The sequence below is a fragment of the Mandrillus leucophaeus genome, unplaced genomic scaffold (genome assembly GCF_000951045.1).
Source record: "Mandrillus leucophaeus isolate KB7577 unplaced genomic scaffold, Mleu.le_1.0 Scaffold772, whole genome shotgun sequence".
Taxonomy (NCBI): Eukaryota; Metazoa; Chordata; class Mammalia; order Primates; family Cercopithecidae; genus Mandrillus; species Mandrillus leucophaeus.
The window spans coordinates 21821-41508 of NW_012108386.1; the positions used below are offsets into that span (position 1 = coordinate 21821).

Sequence of the window (19688 nt, forward strand, 5' to 3'; positions counted from 1 at the left end):
TCTAGGATGTGAAAAATAGAGGTAAAATTGCCCAGAGTTCTGTGTTTGGAGTTCTAAACTTTTTAGGATTTAAGCAGTGGTTGCTACATGGCATCAAAGAGAGTGGAGGAGGAAAGGATGCTATCAGTTGGTGCCAAAAGCAAACTGGAAGCCCTGGTGCATATTTGTGTAAATATGCTGTCTGGGCTTGTTAAGCCCTCCTTACCGCAGACCTCTTCATCACCCTGAACATCGCCTTTTGAAATATTTCTGGCCAGGTGCGGTGGTTGACACCTGTAATCCCAGCACTTTGGGAGGCCCAGGCAGGCAGATCACCTGAGGTCAGGAGTCTGAGACCAAACTGGCCAATATGGTAAAACCCTGTCTCTACAAAAAATACAAAAATTAGCCAGGCGTGATGGCGGGCACCTATATTCCCAGCTACTCTGGAGGCTGAGGCAGGAGAATTACTTGAACCCGGGAGGTGGAGGTTGCAGTGAGCCGAGATCATGCCACTGCACTCCAGCCTGAGTAACAGAGTGAAACTCTGGCTCAAAAAAAAAAAAAAAAAAAAAAAAAAAGGAAAAAGAAAGAAAGAAATGCAAAGGTGTATTCTTGTCTTTGGGAGGCTTTGCTCATGAGTCCTGACAGATAATAATGTTTTCCTGACCAAACTGTGAAAAAAAGTTGTTGTCTCGGGAAAACACCATCCTTTAAGCATAGACTTGAAGAGGAATTTCTTGATTTCCCATTGTCACACTGAGTACTGAGGATACCCAGTTTAGTCCTTTGAACTTAGAATTCTGAGAAATTTAGGAGTATCAGAATTGAACTAAAATAAAATTTAAAAACATTAAAAAGCTAACATTTATGAGATGCTTACTACATTCTGGATATTATCAGTAATTTTACATACATTATTAACTCATTCCCAGCTTGGACTAAAGAGCAACAACACTACTAAGCATATATTATGACTATCTTCATTTTACGGAAGAGGAAACTAAAACATAGAAACCTTGTTTAAGGTCACACAGCTGGTGAATGTCAACCCAGTCTATTATTAGGAATAGAAATCTATGTCCAGATTATACACACACACACACAAATATATATATACACTATTACATATACTATTATATTTTATTATATATATTTTATATATATGTATGTATACTATTATAGTTGAACTACCAGTGCAGACATTCTGGAATTTGCTTTGGGGTCTAAACTCAAGAGATCTCCTGGATTCAGTAGCATTGATAGAAGGCACTGGGTCAAGGACCGGAAAAACAGTGATGTAACAGAGGTCCCTGGACCCACATGTTATCACTGTCACTGACAAGAACATGCCACTTCTTTCAAAGCCCCACTGCCTTCCACCATACATGATGTCTCAGGCAACACTTGGGCCAGATAACACAGCACAGCCTGGCAGAGCAGAGACGAGTTTTGAGGCTGGAAAGGGCTGGTGTGATAAGAAATTGCAAGAAAAGGAACTGAGGTAATGAGTCTTGTCCACCAGGTGGAGTGAGGTGTTGCAGTCTGGGTGATGCAAGGAAACCTGCAGAGAATAATACTACACCAATAGTGGCAGAGACCCATAATTCAGGCAGAAGTATTTCTATTTCACTTTGTGTTCTTCTCAAACGGCTGCTGCAAATCTATTGTCATAGCTATGTTTACTTTTGTCTTCTTGCCAACAACTGCAGCTCTGGGGTGAGTACTTCTGGCTGGAATGGCAGTGCCTGGCAAATTCTTTGCAAGTGCATGACTGGCATCACTTCTGAGTTGCCTCTGCACCTCCAGAGCTCTGGGCATAGCTGAAGAGTACAAACACCCCCCAATCTTGTCCCCAGGCTCTCCAGAGGCAGCATCTGAAAAGTGTGATCTGGTAGTCCACAAGCTTCCCATGAGCATCCCAGGAGACTCCCCAGTAGTAAACCATGACCCGCTGTCAAGTTGGATGACTGTCAGACTGTCTGGGAGTGGGGAGAAACAGATACTGTTTAATCTTTCAGAATGCAAAGGGGGAAGTCTGATTCACTGGTAGATAGGGGACTGGCTGTGGTGGCTGATGCTTTCTGGCATTCTGTAGTTGTAAATGGATCTGTTTCTAGAAATAGAAATCATATTAAGCAAAACACACACACACCCCTCATGTGGATTAAGCAACACACACACGCACACACACACACAACCATGGAAGAACAATTTCTACAAGGAGAGCACTGAACCTTGCTTCTCAGGAAGAAAGGAATGGAGGAGGGAGGAAAGGAGGGGAGGGGAAGGAATGGGAAGGGACAGGAGGGAAGGGGAGGGGAGACAGAGAGGTAGCAGGGTTGTGGGGTAGGGATGGAGAGAAAGAGGGAGGGGAGGGGAAGGAAAAAAAGAAAGAAAAGAAAATCTTTTCGGCTGGGCGCAGTGGCTCATGCCTGTAATCCCAGCACTTTGGGAGGCTGAGGCAGGCGGATCACGAGGTTGTGAAATCAATACCATCCTGGCTAACACGGTGAAACCCCGTCTCTACTAAAAAATACAAAAAACTAGCCGGGCGAGGTGGCGGGCACCTGTAGTCCCAGCTACTCGGGAGGCTGAGGCAGGAGAATGGCGCGAACCCGGGAGGCGGAGCTTGCAGTGAGCCGAGATGGCGCCACTGCACTCCAGCCTGGGCGACAGAGCAAGACTCTGTCTCAAAAAAGAAGAGAAGAGAAGGGGAGGGGACGGGAGGGGATCTTTTTAAGAGAAGCTTGCTGTAATTTTTCAAGAAAACAGCTAACTTCGCCCGTGAACGTTTTAATTCTTAAAAAGTTTTGTCCATGAAGGGAAAAGCAAAGCAAAAGGAAGAGATAGAGAGATGGGGTGATTTCACAATTGTGTTTTCATTCCAATCAAATTAAAAGAGAGTATTACTGGCCGGGTGCGGCAGCTCGTCTGTAATCCCAGCACTATGGGAGGCTGAGGTGGCTGGATCACGAGGTCAGGAGATGGAGACCATCCTGGCTGTCTCCTGACAGTGAAACCCCATCTCCACTAAAAATACAAAAAAATTAGTTGGGCGTGGTGGCGGGTGCCTGTCGTGCCAGCCAAAAGCTGAGGCAGGAGAATGGCGTGAACCTGAAAGGCGGAGCTTGCACTGAGCCGAGATTGCACCCCTGCACTCCAGCGTGGGCAACACAGTGAGACTCCATCTCAAAAAATAAAAAAAGAGTATTACTTTCAGCATCTAAAACAATCTAAGTTTAATTCCTACAATGGCATTGTTCAGTTTGCCTTATCCACCAAACACTAATGAAGTGAGAGATAATTAGGACACCAGAGAGGGAGTCTTGTTGAACAGAAAAAAAGAAATTCTGATCTGGATGCTGGAGTGGACCAAAGAAAGAGATTTTCAATTCTTTATAAAACATCCAAAAGAAAAGAGAGCATTATCTATCCTGAATGGCTCAAACATTAATTTGAATCACATTTTTTTCTCTACAGATGTACTCCAAGGTAGTTATTTATTTATTTATTTATTTATTTATTTATTGAGACAAGGTCTCGCTCTGTTGCCCAGGCTGGAGTGCAGTGGTGTGACTGCAGCGTGACTGCAGCCTCAAACTCATGGGCTCAAGGGATCCTTCCACCTCAGCCCCCCAAGTAGCTGGGACTACAGGTGTATGCCACCACATCCTACTATGCCCCACTAATTTTGTATTTTTTTATTTTTTGTAGAGACAAGGTCTCGCTGTGATGCCCAGGCTGGTCTCAACTTCTGGGCTCAAGTGATCCTCCCACCTCAGGCTCAGACATGAGCCATGGTGCTCAGCCTATTTTTATTTTTTTAGAGACCATGTCTTGCCGTGTTTCTCAGACCGGAGTGCATGGCTATTTGGAGGCACTGTTGCCTCATCAGTGGCACTGCTGCCTCCAACTTCTGGGCTCAAGCTGTCCTCTCACCTCTGCTTCCCGAGTAGCTGGGACTACAGGCCTGGATATTATGCCTGGCCCATATGCTTCTGGAGATCATTCTGCCTTTTAGAAACATTTTTTTCTTTTTTTGAGATGGTGTCTCTGTCATCCAGGCTGGAGGGCAGTGGTGTGATCTCAGCCTCACTGCAATCTCTGCCTCCCAGGAGACCTGCTTTGTGGCTACACATGTGGTCATCCTTAGAGTATGCCCAGGTTCTAGACTATTAGTTTCCTTGGGTCCTCTTTTAAACAGCCTGAGTCCTGATGTTCTGAATTTTATGTACAAAGAAAATGTTTCTACAGAGGGATATCCAAATTTAGTACTGTAATGTAATGATGCATTTTACAACACAACTACTATCAGCGTGTTTCCAGTTTAGCACCAAAAAGTTGATACTGACATAACCTTTCCTGAGAACAATAATGAACTTTAAGTGAAAGATTTATCTTTCTGAAAAATGGATATTATTCCATGTCCCTTTTTTTTCTTTTTGGCATCTATGGATGAAAACACTTTCTACTTCTGAAATCCATCTACTAAGTGTTTCTGAAAAGCGTTTTTCTGAAGGCTGCCATCCAATTCTGCTATCTCAATGAAACTTCTCCTCCAGTATAGCCTTTCAGATCTCACACAAAATGCCCTAGATTAGTCTTCAGGGGATCTTGATGCTTTTTAATGATTCGCACCAATGTGTAGAATTGTTTGCCACTATAAGCAAGTATCTCCAGAGAAGATATCCCTGAGATAATCCAGTGTTTCATATGGTGAGTATTTATACTTCTATCTATTTATTTTATCTCAAAGCATTTTTGGCTGTGTGTCATTAATGTTTCATAATAATTATAGCAATACATGTATGTAACTCACTAATTTATAAACATGCATCCATATAGATGTGAATATTAGGTGGTATAAACTCAAATTTTTTTACTAAAGGGACACTGTGAAGAACTTTGCTACCACCTTTTTAGTTTTTTAAGATATATGTATTTATACTTGTTTGACTTTTTGGAGAATAACTTCTATGGATTATGCTTAGAAGCACCACAACCCTTCCATCTGAAAATTGGCTGGGAAATAAAACAAGCTTTCTCCTCAGCAGTTTCAACCTCAACTGTCTCCCCATGCATTCATAGTGGAAACAACTGGTCAAGCTATAGAACAGGAAAATTAAAACCTGGGTTCTTGCTGTGGTTCCAGCCCAGGAAAGCCATAAACGTGTTAAATCACACATTGACCAAAAGGAAATGCAAGCAGCAACATTGCCTTAACTATTAATGCTTTAAGGATAACTTTTACATTGCTATGTAAAGAAGCAAAAAAATAATCAAATGTAATTTCTCCAGCCCTGGGACAAACTGTTGTTACAAACTCAGTGAGAGGGACAACTATAAGAAGAAACCTGCTTTCTTGGCTGTGAGGCAGCTCCCAGAGTCCCATACATACTCTGCTCTCCACGGTATAGACAGACATTTGACATTTCCAGACCTGCTACATGCAGGATACACAATCCCCCAAAATTGTCCTAGCTCTTGTCTTCCTCTGCCTGGCTCATTTTTTTGTTTTGTTTTGTTTTTGTTTTTGTTTTTGTTTTTGTTTTTGTTTTAGACGAAGTCTCGCTCTTATCCCCCAGGCTGGAGTGCAATGGTGCGATCTCGGTTCACTGCAACCTCCACCTCCTGGGTTCAAGCGATTCTCCTGCCTCAGCCTCCCGAGCACCTGGGATTACAGGTGCGTACCACCACACCCAGCTAATTGTTTGTATTTTAAGTAGAGATGGGGTTTCACCATGTTGTCCAGGCTGGTCTTGAACTCCTGACCTCAGGTGATCTGCCCGTCTCAGCCTCCCAAAGTGCTGCAATTACAGGCGTGAGCCACCACGCCCGGCCAGCGCATTTCATTTAACCTAATGCTGGACCTGACATCCGCAAGTTTGATGGCTTAAGACTATTCCATTGTTCATACATCCTTCAGTTTCTGCATTTCTTTATCTGTGGATGGGCAGGTAGGTTGACTGCGTACTTTGGTTATTGTCCATAGTGCTTCATGAAACATGGGAAGGCAGGTGATTCCTTAAGGTATGGGTTTCTTTGGCTTTATGGGTATACCCAGTGTTGGAATGGCTAGATGAACTGGTAGCTGTACTATTGTTTCAGGAACCCCCAGCTGTTTCTCCCAGTGTGTATATGGATTTACATTTCCACCAATAATGCGTAAGTGAACCTCTGTCTGCAGAGGATCCTCTGGCCCCTGTCTTCAAAAAGTTTGATTGCTGTTTCTGGTCATACTTGTTCTCAGGGAAACTTGACAGTATCTGAGTGTGGTTGGGATTTACATTTGGGGGATGATTACTGATGTGGAGAAACTTTTGTATCACCCATGAGTTTCAGGTCGTCTTTTCAGAAATGTCTATGACAGTCTTTTGGGCATTTTTAGCGTGTGTATTGATTTTTATGTTTTTGCCCACTTAGGACCATTCGTTTCTCGTATGTGTTAGACAGCAAGCTTTTCCAGATCCATAATTTTCCATAATTTTCTCCCAGTTGGTGGGATGCCTTCTGTTTGGGTTACTGTTTTCTCTCCAGTGCCGAAGCTGTGAAGTTTTCCTTAGTCTCACATGGTTATGTTTGCTTTTGTCAGCAGTGATTTCTGTGTTCCATCGAGAAGAAAAGCAAGATGGCAAAGCCATTTTGTTGTCTATGGGTATTTGGCTCCTGTACCTTCCTTTTCTGTTTGCAGCTTAGGTGCTCAGATTCAGGTTTCCCCAAAATAGACGCTCACCCTATGCATTTTCTTTGAAGTGTTTGGGTTTCAGGATTAGACTTAGGTGTTCAGTGGATTTTGTGTTGTTTTTTGTGTCTCGTGCAATGTAAGGGCTTAGGTCAATCCTTTCCATGTGAATACCCAGTTGCCTCAACAGTTGCGCCTTTAGTGTGCTTTTGGAGGGGAAAAAAAACAAAAACAAAAAAAAAACGTGTTCACTGCATTTAATTTTGGGTTATTTGGTTCCCTTGTTGTGAGCTGTTATTTGTGTTAGGAAGTATCTTTTGTGTAGTCTCATTGAAGCATTACAGTGGTTTCCTGTGAGAAAGCTACTATTTTCATTCCTATTTTGTTGATGAGGAAATTGAGACACAAAAAGGCTAAGCAACAGCTAGGAAGTAGTAGAGCTTCAAGTAGGATTCCAGCCTGAACTGAATGTCATCCAAGGGCTGTGCTCTTTCTATTCAAATAGGCTGCTTTTTACGGTGAGTAACGAGAGGTAATAAACAGTGTTCTTTCCTCAAAGGAAAATTAAATGTTTGTCTTGGAGGCAGAGTAGTAGCAGGCTATTCAGTGTTTGCAATTACATGAATCATTGATATGGCTGTAGATAGTGCACTACAATTTCCTAAAATGTCTTCTCACTCTCATAGGACTGCTCTACATTTGACCTGTGTCAATGGGAATTCAGAAGTAGTAAAACTCCCGCTGGACAGAAAAATGTCAATTTCATGCCCCTGACAGCAAAAAGAGGACAGATCTGATAAAGGTATACAGTAGCCAACTATGTCGGCATGAGATGGATTTAATTTCAATACATAGAATAAAAATGAGTTTTCTTATTTAAATATAACTAGTTGGTGAAACGTGTGGAATGTTTATTTTGAACTCCTAAGATTTAAAATCTATTTCTTGGTCTAATACTGACAGGCCATACAATGCCTGGAAGAGGAATGTGCGACAATTTTGCTAGAGCATGGCACTGATCCAAATCTTCCGGATGTGTATGGTAATACTGCTCTCCACTACGCTGTGTACAATGAGGATAAATCAATGGCCCCAAAACTGCTTTCATGCAGTGCAGGTATTGAATCAAAAAACAAGGTATAGATCCACCAATTTTATTTTCAAAATACTGAAATGCATTTGTTTTAAAAATGACCTGTGTAAGGGTCAGTTTTCCATGTTTGGAAGCTCAAGCATAACCTGAATGAAAATATTTTGAAATGACTTTATTATCTATGATTTTGTTTTAAATATTGTTACCTTTAAATAAACATTATGGGGTACAGCTTTTTTATGCACTTGTGGTAAACCTTTTTTTTTGAAAACATTGAATTTATACAAGGTAACAGTTTTTTTTCCAATTTTTTCCTCCCAGAATTTTTTTTCCTAACCAATGTAAAATGACAGAATTTGCCCTGGAAATAGGTTTTACATTAAAACTCCAAGAAAACAAATGCATTTTACAATGAATAGAAATCTTGATCCTTTGACAAGTTCCTTATAAAAAGTAATAGATATGAAAGTGATGTATCTGTCAGTGGCAAGGCTTAAGATATTTCTGATTGCTCTTAAGGCAGAAATAGAGCGGGAAAAGGAGAGCAATCAGAAATGTCGAGACTAATTTGGAAATTAGGTAATTGAGGGAAAAGACCATGAAGAGATTCTCTGTGTGTGTTTTTTGTTCTTGTTCATTCATTTTTTCCCAGTTTGTATGTTTAGACAAGATTCTCTTCAGTTTGAGGTTTTTAGTTTGGGGAAGGGAGTTAGTGGGTTGTAAACTGCCTAGATCAATTTTAGGAGGCCTCTGAGGAGCCTGATCAGTAGCGAATAGGTGGTGATGAAGTGGGAAAGTAACAAACTGGAAACAACAATACCTTTCTAGTACCTTAAGCAAATGGCAATAAGAACTGCAAGGCTTAGCCAGTGTGCACCAATACCAATAGGAAATTATTTTTTTCAAGATACCTGCTGAGTGCAGAAGTCAGGAAAGCAATTTCTTGTTGAGAAGCACAAGTCATGTTACATATCCTTATACCAACAAGGTCTCACTATTATTGACTTAATTTCTTCTAATTTGAAATTGAAGAAGATAATATTGATTTTGTTGGAACAAGATGTTTTTCTACCTGCCCGTTAATTGTTCTAACAGTAATTTTGTTAGAACAAGATGCTCTGCTACTATTAGCCAAAAGATTATCATAATAAATAGGCAAATTGGCCAACTCTAGGCTCAACAGATTATAACAAAAGTACAAAAACGTTTTACAATGACAAAAATGCTACTTGGATGTGGACATCTAACACATTGCACAATCCAAACTGTATGAGGACACCTTTGATTTGGTACGTATTTATCAGAGAGCTTTTGTAAGTTAGGTTTTGTTAGTTACAGGAGACAGAGGTGGAATAGACATAGTTTTGATCATTAAGTTGCTCATAATGCACTAGAGCTCTCTCTATTTAATTTTTGTGTTGTTTCAACAGTATTTTCAAAGAAAACCTTTTATTCACTTTCTCACTTGTCCACTTAACAGATAACTATCACATCTTTTAGATGCTAAGCATTTTTCTAATGCCCCAGAACACAAACAATTAAAAATACAGTCAGGAGCTTGTTATCATCTATCATCATTGTCATTTTTTTTTTATTTTGCTAATTTATTCAGTGCTTACCGTGTGATAGATACCCACTGGAAGCTTATAATTAGGATTTAAATTTATTATATTAAATATGTGCCGGACACTTTAAGTATGTGATGAGGAATGAAAACTTTAAAAAAAGTAGGAATGATTTAAGGTAAGCATGCAGAGGGAGTAGAATTTTTCTAATTAAAAGAGCAGAAGAATGATGTTCGGCAGGAGGAACATCTAAGAAGATTATGTGTTTGGCAGAAGGAACAGATAACGAGATTGCGTGTTTAGCAGGAGAAGCGGCAAGTGAAGAAAGTAAGACCCTTGAGTGAACTTTGCAGGGTTTACGAGCAGTTCACTTTTGCTAGTACGAATAGTGTGAGATGTGAGAGGTTGAGAATAAAGTGACTACTTTGCTGAGGCAAGTTTATGACAGACTTTTTGATTCTATAGAAATGAGTAGATCTTATCCTGTGGGCCATAGGAATTTTACCAGCGGAAATGCTTTAAACTGCAAATACTAGAAGACCAGTGGCTGAGAGAGTAGGAACCAGAGTTGTTTTGGTTGTTCAGTGATATCCTAGAATCCCACTTTTCCCTCTTTCAGCTGTGCTGTTGGCGGTGTTTTATCCATGCTTCCTTTCATGGTTGGCTAATCCACAACAGCTCCAAACATCTTGTTCTCAGAACACAACATGCAAGGGCTGTTTTCCTTCACATGTTTCTTTTAAATAGGGAGAAAACTTAGAAGCAAGCAGTAGACATTCTGTAACATTGTATTGGCTGGGTCATACCACATGCTCATCCCTAAACCAGGCACTGGGAAAGCAAACGTAATTATGTGGTTAGTTTAGAATAATCATTTCTCTTTTTGAAGCTGGGGAGAGGGGCGTTGGGATGATAAATATCTAAACAGACTTGTGTTTCTTCTACAAGGAAGAATAAGGAATGGCTGTTGGTTAGGGAGTCAGCAATGTTTGCTGTAGGGACACACTGGAGAATTTTGAGCAGGGGAATCATAAGATTCAATCTGAGTATTAAGGCACTCTGATTATCATGTAAAACAGGAGTTGGCAAGCTTTTCCATAAAGGAACAGGTGGGAAATATTTAAGACCATGTGGTCTCTGTCATATCTATTTAACCCTGCCATCATAGTGTGAAAGCAACCGTGGATAATATGTAAACAAACAGGCATGACTGAGCTCCAATAAAACTTTATTTACAAAATGATAAGGCACACTGGATTTGGCCTATGGCCTATACTTTGCTGATCCCTCAGAGAGGATTGATGGAAGGTAACCCTGTAAAGAAACTAGGAGACAAAGGAAGCTTTTGCAGTAGTCAGCTATAGTTTTCTTGTCACACATCTTTGGACTAGTATCAGTCTGTTATGAGGTTTTCACCCGTTCTTGGTGAAATACAGTTGGAAATCTCAGTTATTTTAAAATGTTGGTCTTCTCTTTGGTGTTAGGCTTCTTTCATTCATTTTGCTTAAATTTTTTTTCATATAAGATAAAACAGGCCGGGCATGGTGGCTCATGCCTATAATCCTGGCACTTTGGGAGGCCAAGGTGGGCAGATCACTTGAGCTCAGAAATTCGAGACCAGCCTGGGCAACATAGCAAAACCCTGCTTCTACTACAAAAAGTAGCTGGGCATGGTGGCACATGCCTGTAGTCCCAGCTATTTGGAAGGCTGAGGTGGGAGAATCACTTGAATTGAAGGCCGAAGTTGCAGTGAGCTCAGATCGCGCCGCTGCACTCCAGCCTTGGTGATAGAGTGAGACTCTGTCTCAAAAAAAAAAAAAAAAAAGAAAAGAAAAGAAAAAAGAAAAAGCGTTGATAGTTGGTGGGAGTTTTTTAAATGCAAGCCATCAGTTACAAGCCCATGTTTAACTAGGAAAAATAAAAATAAAATATAAATATTTTGTAAATGTTTATATTCCCAGTGGCAGTGGGAATATAAGGCAGAGGCAAAAGAGAGGTATGATCAATACGATTTAGTGATGACTGAATGTGAAAAGTTTGTGAGATAGGGAGAAATCTCACATGATTCACAGGTTTCCAGGTTATACACTAGCATTTAATCTGCACATGAGGAAGGAGTAGGAAATGTTCTGGTGAGTACAGAAGAGCAAAGAGCACCAGTTCGGCAGGAATGACTCATTTTTTTCTATGCATGTCAAGTTCAATGGAATATCCATATAGGATATTTTTAATAGATAATTGGATAATTGGCATTGATACCTGGCTAAAGCTTGAGAGTGGAGATGCAGACTTTGAATAATCTTATTGTAATTATTCTGCAAAATCATAGGTCGTAAGGAACTTGTCCACAATGGGAAAGATGTAGAATGAGCAGAAACCAGTGACAAAACCTGGGAATAGGAACATTTCCCAGAGGGAAAGAAGTTAGTAAAGAAGACTGAGCAGTGGGTAGAGAAAGAAAAAGTAGGAGAGAAATCAGAGGAAGTGATGTTACAGAAAATTGTTTAAAATGTGAGAATTTCAAGGAGGGAGTATTGATTCGAACAAGGTTACTGAAAAGTAAATTGAGTTGACCTTTTAAAAGCTCTTGGTGGTACCTTTATCAAATGAGCAGTTTAGAGTTGTAAGGTCTGCTGATTATATGGTTGGTACTTCTGGTGTCCAAATATGGACGAATCCACCTACCAAGAGCCTGTTCACATGCCAACATTTTCCCAGAATTTTCAAAACCTAAAGGTCATGTATCAGGAAAAGTGTGGTCTTGCTTATCTGGTTTTTGTGGAAATACCTTTTCAGCGCTCATGATCTTGATACGCTTTTCTGGATGCGTCCCAAACAAAAATCTGGCAGCGACAACTGGAAGCCACGCTCAGATGCACATATCCTTTCTCTGACATGCAATCATCGTGACACAGCCGTGTTTCAACAGAATTTCAAGTTTTGATCAGAAATAGTTTACAGACCAGCCGTGTGCAGAAACTGACATCTTTAAATATTTTATTGCAGAAAACTAATACAATATCACAGAGAAAAACATAAGATATGCTGAATATAGTAGTTGTCAGTATTTTAGGGAATTCTGGTGACATCAGTAGGAAATTCAGCACCTGATTCCTTCCTTTTCCTTTTCATTTACCCTCCTGTGATATCTCTGCTTTTACTACTTTGTTTTGAATTTCATCTCTAAAGAAAATAGTATTAGAATACACTTTTAATAGTATAAGAGCAATGTATATATGTTTGAGAAATGTGTGTTATTTCCTTTTAAAAGAATTGACTGTCCTAAAGTGTATCTGGTATTCTATTCATTTGTAATGCTAAATAAACTTCTTTATATCTGGACCACAATGACAGTGTCACCTATGATGGTCTGCCAAGATTTAAGTGTCTTCTGTATAGTCAGATAGAAATAATTTTATTTGACGTAGTTTAAATGTGAAATGCTTTTCTGGTATTACATTTCTTCAGAAATTGGTAATCTATGATTTAACTAGAATATGTGGTCAATTGGATTAGCACAGCTTTAACCATCTGTGTGTAAGATAACTTCCTTACCCACCCCAAATAAGTTAACAGTTTTGTTAATCGTTAGTGGAGGATCAGTGGATAACTCATCCTACATTGTGCATGCAACGTTTTTTGACTTTTGGACTTGTTCTGTCAAGGACAGCTTTTAGTAGGTGAATCTTGTTTTTAGTTTTATAAGAAATTGAGAAAAAGTTAAAAAACAAATAGAACTCTATGATTAGTAGTACAGTAACATACTATCTAATGGCTATATTAGATGACTATAATGACTATATTAGACATATTAACAGTATAATTTTTTTCAACAATTATTCCAGTTATGTGAATAAAGCACACCTGGGATGTGTCTAATTCCCCCACCCTCAAATTTTCACAACACATGTGCAATGTTGTCTACCAGTACCAGAGTTCTCATTAGAGACTCAAGTATCCACGTGTTGTGATTTGTTTTGTTTTGTTTTTTAATGGAGGCTAGTCACCGCGGCGTTCTCTCCCTCACAGTACCGAAATACCGGACTCCCAGGAGAAAAGCAGCTGCGCAGCTTATACCACATTGTTTGTACAAGCCATTTAGGCACAGTGAGCCACTCTTCTCAGTTAGGGAATGGTGGCAGTCCTCCCAAATCCAAGGTCCCAAACACCAGCCAAGGGCTAGCCTTGTAAGCTGGTCTTTCTAAGGATGGCAGTCTCCTGCCTGCTGTATGAAACCTTTACTATAGGACAGCTATGGCCCTGATATAATTTGGGGGGGTGGTTCTTAGCATTTTATTTTATTTATTATTTTATTTTATTTTATTTTATTTTATTTTATTTTATTTTATTTTATTTTTTTGAGACGGAGTCTCGCTGTGTTGCCCAGGCTGGAGTGCAGTGGCTAATCTCAGCTCACTGCAAGCTCCGCCTCCCGGGTTTACGGCATTCTCCTGCCTCAGCCTCCTGAGTAGCTGGGACTACAGGCGCCCACCACCTCGCCCGGCTAGTTTTTTGTATTTTTTAGTAGAGACGGGGTTTCACTGTGTTAGCCAGGATGGTCTCGATCTCCTAACCTCATGATCCGCCCGTCTCGGCCTCCCAAAGTGCTGGGATTACAGGCTTGAGCCACCGCGCCCCGCCAACATTTTATTTTAATAGCAAATAATATAATGATATAACACAGTACTGTTTTCAATTGCATCATTCATACTAAGTTGTGATGATGCTTACGGTTTTGACATTTGATGGGTATTTTACGGGTATTTGTATGTGAATTGCTATGGCAATATTAGATAATCATAATCTGTCTTTCTTATCTGATTAACCTTTCAGTAAAATTGTTAAATATACTAATTTCTGATTTTAAATTACAGTAGAAAATAGTCTTTTAATTACATGGATGGACATGTTTTGATTCAGTGTTAAATCCCTGTTTATAATTATAAAATAACATAAAACATTTAATGATTTTTATCAATTATTTTTTGTTTAAGTATACAGTTAAAATTATTTGCTATACATGCTCTATATAATTCTGTTTGGGAGATAATATCCATATCTGTTATTAATTCTTTGACCTTTAGTGATTTGCAATTTTCAGGGTGACTATATATTTTCATAATATAGAGTAATAGCAAATTTAGTGAATATCATTTTTAAAATTAATCTTTACTTTTTAGAGCAGTTTATGTTCACAGCAAAATTGAGAGGAAGGTAGAGATTTTCCAAATACTCCATGGACCCCCACATGTGCACAGCCTCCCCCATTATTAATATCCTCCACCAAAGTTCATTAGAGTTATTGATGAGCCTACATGGACACATAACCCAAAGTCCATAGTTTACATTAGGTTTCGCTCTTGGTGTTGTATGTACATTCTCTGGACTTGGAGAAATGTGTAATGACATGTTTCTACCCTTGTAAATATCCTAGACACAACCGTTTTATGGCCCTAAAAATCCTCTGTACTGTGCCTTTTCATCTCTCCCTCCCCACTAACCCCTGGCAACCACTGATCTTTTTCCTGTCTCCATAGTTTGCTTTTTCCAGACTAGTCTGGAATTCCACTGTATTGGAATAGTACAGTGGATAACTATTTGAATATTAAAAAATTAAAATTCCATGGTAATTGCAGTAGTCATTTAAGATGTTCTTTGTCGTTTTGTTTTCTTTTTTTTTTTTTATTGTTTTACTTTATGTTCTAGGGTACATGTGCACAATGTGCAGGTTTGTTACATATGTATACATGTGCCATGTTGGTGTGCTGCACCCATTAACTCGTCATTTACATTAGGTACAGCTCTTAATGCTATCCCTCCCCCTTACCCCCTCCCCACAACAGGCCCCAGTGTGTGATGTTCCCCTTCCTGTGTCCAGGTGTTCTCATTGTTCAATTTCCACCTATGAGTGAGAACATGCGGTGTTTGGTTTTCTGTTCTTGCGATAGTTTGCTGAGAATGATGGTTTCCAGCTGCATCCATGTTCCTACAAATGTCCTTTTGTTTCCTTTCCATTTTGTTCAGCATCGTAGAATATGATGATATATGCTTTCCATACTGAGAAAGCATGATTTCTATAGACACTTGCCACATAATAGGGTTGACAAAAATGACATCATGCAGCACTACAGACCATCCTGCTCTATGAGGTGGGTCCAGATAGACTTTCTATGAATGAAAAGGGACAATCTTAAGAGTTCGTACTTTATAAAACTTTCGTGCCTTGCAATTGAAGGTAAGACTAGGCAGTGAATACTACAGGTAGATAAATATGTTCCTCACTGATTATCTTCCTTTGAGATATGAGTTTGAAAAGAGTCTATATTATTATGACATGGCTTGCCTATAACTAGATTCTCTGTCATGAGAAATGCCCAGAGAGTCACAGTGTTTGCTTTACATGAAGTGTGAAAGAAGTTTTTTCTTCCACTGGAGAGAGTGACAACTGTTGGCACATTCTAATAGCTTGAGTGAGTTGATAGTTCTGTTCATATATATTTTTCACATCAGATAGTACTCCCTGGCACCTTGCCACCACCTCTTCAGTGTTGCTTCTTAAGCTTCTCTCTGAATAAGTGGTATGCTTCTGAGTGAGTGGATAAGCTCATAAGGGAATGATCTTTCCACTGGTTCTTTTCCATAGGAGTGAAACGGCAGGCAAATTTGAGCCTTGTCTGTGGCATACGTAGGGCAGAGAAAATAGCCAGAACTAAGTAAACTTAACCAGCATTTTCCCCAGAAGAGTATTAGCAATAGTGAGTACAGTGATCTCCCTTGAGATCTTCTCCACTGGCAACTGAAAAGTCTTTGCAAGAATCTTTGTCCCTGGTCTGTTTCCTATGTTTTGCCATAAAACATAGTACAGTGCTCATGGACCTAGCTTCCTTGTGATAGGATGTTTTATTCTAAACTGAACAGTTTTAAGTGAAGAACTGGAGAAGCTTTGTTGTGTCACAACAAAATAAGTCCACTTGTCTTCCCTTTTCCACAGGGGATACATTTCAAAACCCCCAGCAAATGCCTGAAACTGTGGATAGTACCAAGCCCTATATACACAATGTCTTTTCCTATACATACATGTCTATATGAAGCTTGATTTATAAATTAGGCACAGTATGAACTTAACAATAGATAATAAAATAGAACAATCATAACAATATACTGTAAAAAGTTTTGCGAATATAGTTCCTTAAAATATTTTCTTGCACTGTACTCACCCTTATTCTGTTGATGATATGTGGTGATACAGTGCTTCTGTAATGAGATGGCATAGGCATCATGATGTAGTGTTAGGCTACTATTGACCTTCAGGAGAAGGATTATCTGCTTTGGGTGATCCTGGATTATTGAGTCTTGATGATACCGGTGGTTGGTTGTCAGGAGAAGACCATGCCAATGACTAATGGGTAGATAGCATATACAATGTAGATACACTAGACAAAATGATGATTCATGCCCTGGCTGGGATGAATTGAGATGGCTGATGATTTTACGCCACTTAGAACAGCATGCAACTTAAAACTTACTATTTCCAAACTTTTCATTTAATATTTATGGATCATGAATGACCGTGGGTAACTAAAACCACAGAAAGCAAAACCACAGATGTGATACCATGAAATACATATTTGGTCTTCAACTCTGTTAAAATAAAAACTTTGGCTGAATTAAATTCAAAGGAAGTTAATTGAGCAATGAACAATTAGTGAACTGGGCAACCCCCAGAATCATGGCAGATTCACAGAGACTCCAGCACAGTCACATGGTAGGAGAAGATTTATAGGCAAAAAAAGAGGAAATGATGTCCAGAAATCGGAAGTGAGGTACAGAACAGCTGGATTGGTTACAGGTGGGTGTTTGTCTTGTTTGAACACAGTTCGAACACTCAGCAGTGTATGAATGGTTGAGGTATGGCTGCTGGGGTTGGCCAAGACTCAGTTATTGTTACAGGCACATACTCCTGTTAGGTTTTTAATATTGTCTACTTATTAAGCTAGGTTCCAGTTCATCCACATGGACACAAATACAGAAGTAAGGAGTCCTTCTCAGGTCATATTTAGTTGGCTTTAACAATTCCATTTCATGGCATACAACTCCTAAAATCTAGAATCTCCAAAGTGATGTCTTTGTATGCTAATGATTGATCGATGGCTAAGCAGCTTCAGGATGGGGGCTGGTCACCTGAAAGATTTTTTTTGTTGTTGCTGTTGAATCTTTTACTGATCTGGATTTTCCATTCTTGCTATGGCTGCCTCTTGTAACACAATTAGGAGAAGGAAGGTGGGGGAAAATAAAGTAGGGAAAGAAACATACAGTGGTTTGGGTGGAACACATTTTTACAAGAATTGAGTCAGATATACTCCAGAAATGATGAAGAGAAAGTCGGTCTGAATCATAGAAAAAGGGCAGAACCTCAAAGAACCAGTCCCTCAACCCTACTCACTCATTTTTTTATCCTGAGCATGTACAACTAACAACTACAAAATCAGAAGTAGAATTGCTGAGCAGAGTGTGTATATGTGTGTTTGGAGAAGATGGGGAAGAAAAGGTAGGGAAAACCAAAGTAGAAGATACTATGCTTGTGTAAGACTTTCTGTATAAGCCCAAGTACAAAGTACAAATATAGTTTGAAAATTGAAGATATTAAAGTGATTGGAAGACAGAGAAGAAAAACAAAGACAGTAAGTAGAAATTTAAGGCAGAATAACAAACATGATGCTCCGTCACACCCCCTATCCACCCACTACCATGCTTCAATCACCCAAATGGTAAGGAACCACCAAAAACTTCAACCGCCCTACCCATTTTCCAGCCTCTAACATCTGTTTATCATTGACCCCGTTTTACATTTTCCTGGCACTGGCTGTTAAATTTAATGCCCTTGCCAAACCTTTCCCCATCCCAGTGACAAAGTGTTCTCTCATGATCACTTGTCCCTCACTCCAAGGACAAAGTAGAGAACAGCTGGTTTAAATGGAGGAAAGGTACAAGGACTTCCCAGGGCCCCTCTAGTAAAAAGGGAAAAGCAATCATTACTTAACGCCAAATACTATTTGGGACCCTGAATGAAGACTGTTAAAACAGCAGGTCCCCACCTTAACTAAGGTCTTCCTATCCAATTGACACCAGCCAGTTACCATTTCCCCTCTTCGACCCATAGCTTTCACTGGCTGGCCAGCAACTCAAAGTGACAGACCAGATAGGTCTCTTATTCCAGAGTTCCCAAAAACTATCAAAACAGCAGGCCTACTAAAGCCTGGCCTATATGGATTTTAAAAGCAGCACGTTTTCTCATTAAATTATACATTTTTGCCAGGTTTTCAACCATCTCTCTCTCTTTTTTTTTAATCTCTATTCTTCATTCACCCCAAGCCTATAACTTCAGGTCATCATCCCTCAGCTGTCACCAACACTGCTCTTCTGTGGCCCTCACTGAATCATAATTTGCTGAACTGTACCATGAAGTTTATAATCAGTCCTTAATGGGATTTTGGTGCCTATAACCCAAAAGCACTCTACATGCATCACTTCTTTTCTTTTTCTCCTTCCTTCTCTGAGGCATCTCTGTGATATTTAAATCTCTGGCTAAGTTCTATCTGATTCCCTGAAAACTTTTCCAATGATGAGATGTAGGAAAACTGTTTCCCTCCTGGGAAAGGTCAGATTGCCGGGAGAGGGAGGATGTAAATGCCTGAGACCTGAGGGAAAAGGAGGAAGTTGGTTCCTTTCCAACATCCGTTTTCTTGGTTTCTCTAGATTTCAAGGAGACTCAAAGATAAAATGAGTATTTTAGTTAAGTTTCAGAAAAAAAGGGTACATGACTTCGATGAGAAAGTATAAAATTAAGAGGCTTTTCTGGAAATCCAAGAAAAAGAAATAACCATTAATATGTTCAATGATAATTTTCTGAATCTTCTTCTTGTGTCAAAAGTTATATATTTTCTCCTCAAAAGCAGCTGCTCCAAGAACTAACTAGCCCTCTTTATCTCCCTCTAGCTGGGACAGACTGATTCCCCTCCACCCCGACCTCTCTTCTTTCAGTAACACTGCGTAGGTGTTAATGGCCTGGGCTCTCACCAGTGAACAGAATTGTCCTTTAAGCCAGCAACCCACAGGCAGTGGCACCCAAAGCCTCGCCCCCAGTCCACAGGGCACAAGCCACAGAGCTGGCATTGTTTCCAGTGTCTCCAGAAGAAGGAGCCAAAAGCTGATCCTCAGTACAATCAAAGCCCAATATGGAGACAGAATAACTGCTTCTAGGCGGAGAGTAGGCAAGCTGAGGGCAAAAAAAGGGGAGTTTTGCAGCCACCCCATCTTTAGAAACAAGGGGAAAACTAGACCCTTTTCCACTGTTATGGTCTACAAG

General features: G+C 39.8%; 1 pseudogene across 1 annotated transcript in view; it reads right to left on the bottom strand.

Annotated features, from left to right (window-relative positions):
• LOC105529599 overlaps positions 1-232 on the bottom strand; it is a 15012-nt pseudogene extending 14780 nt beyond the window's left edge. Inside the window, exon 1 of the transcript XR_001004540.1 lies at positions 206-232. The product of XR_001004540.1 is annotated as a protein capicua homolog pseudogene (transcript). The remainder of the gene's footprint in view (positions 1-205) is intronic.
• Positions 233-19688: the final 19456 nt, after the last annotated feature.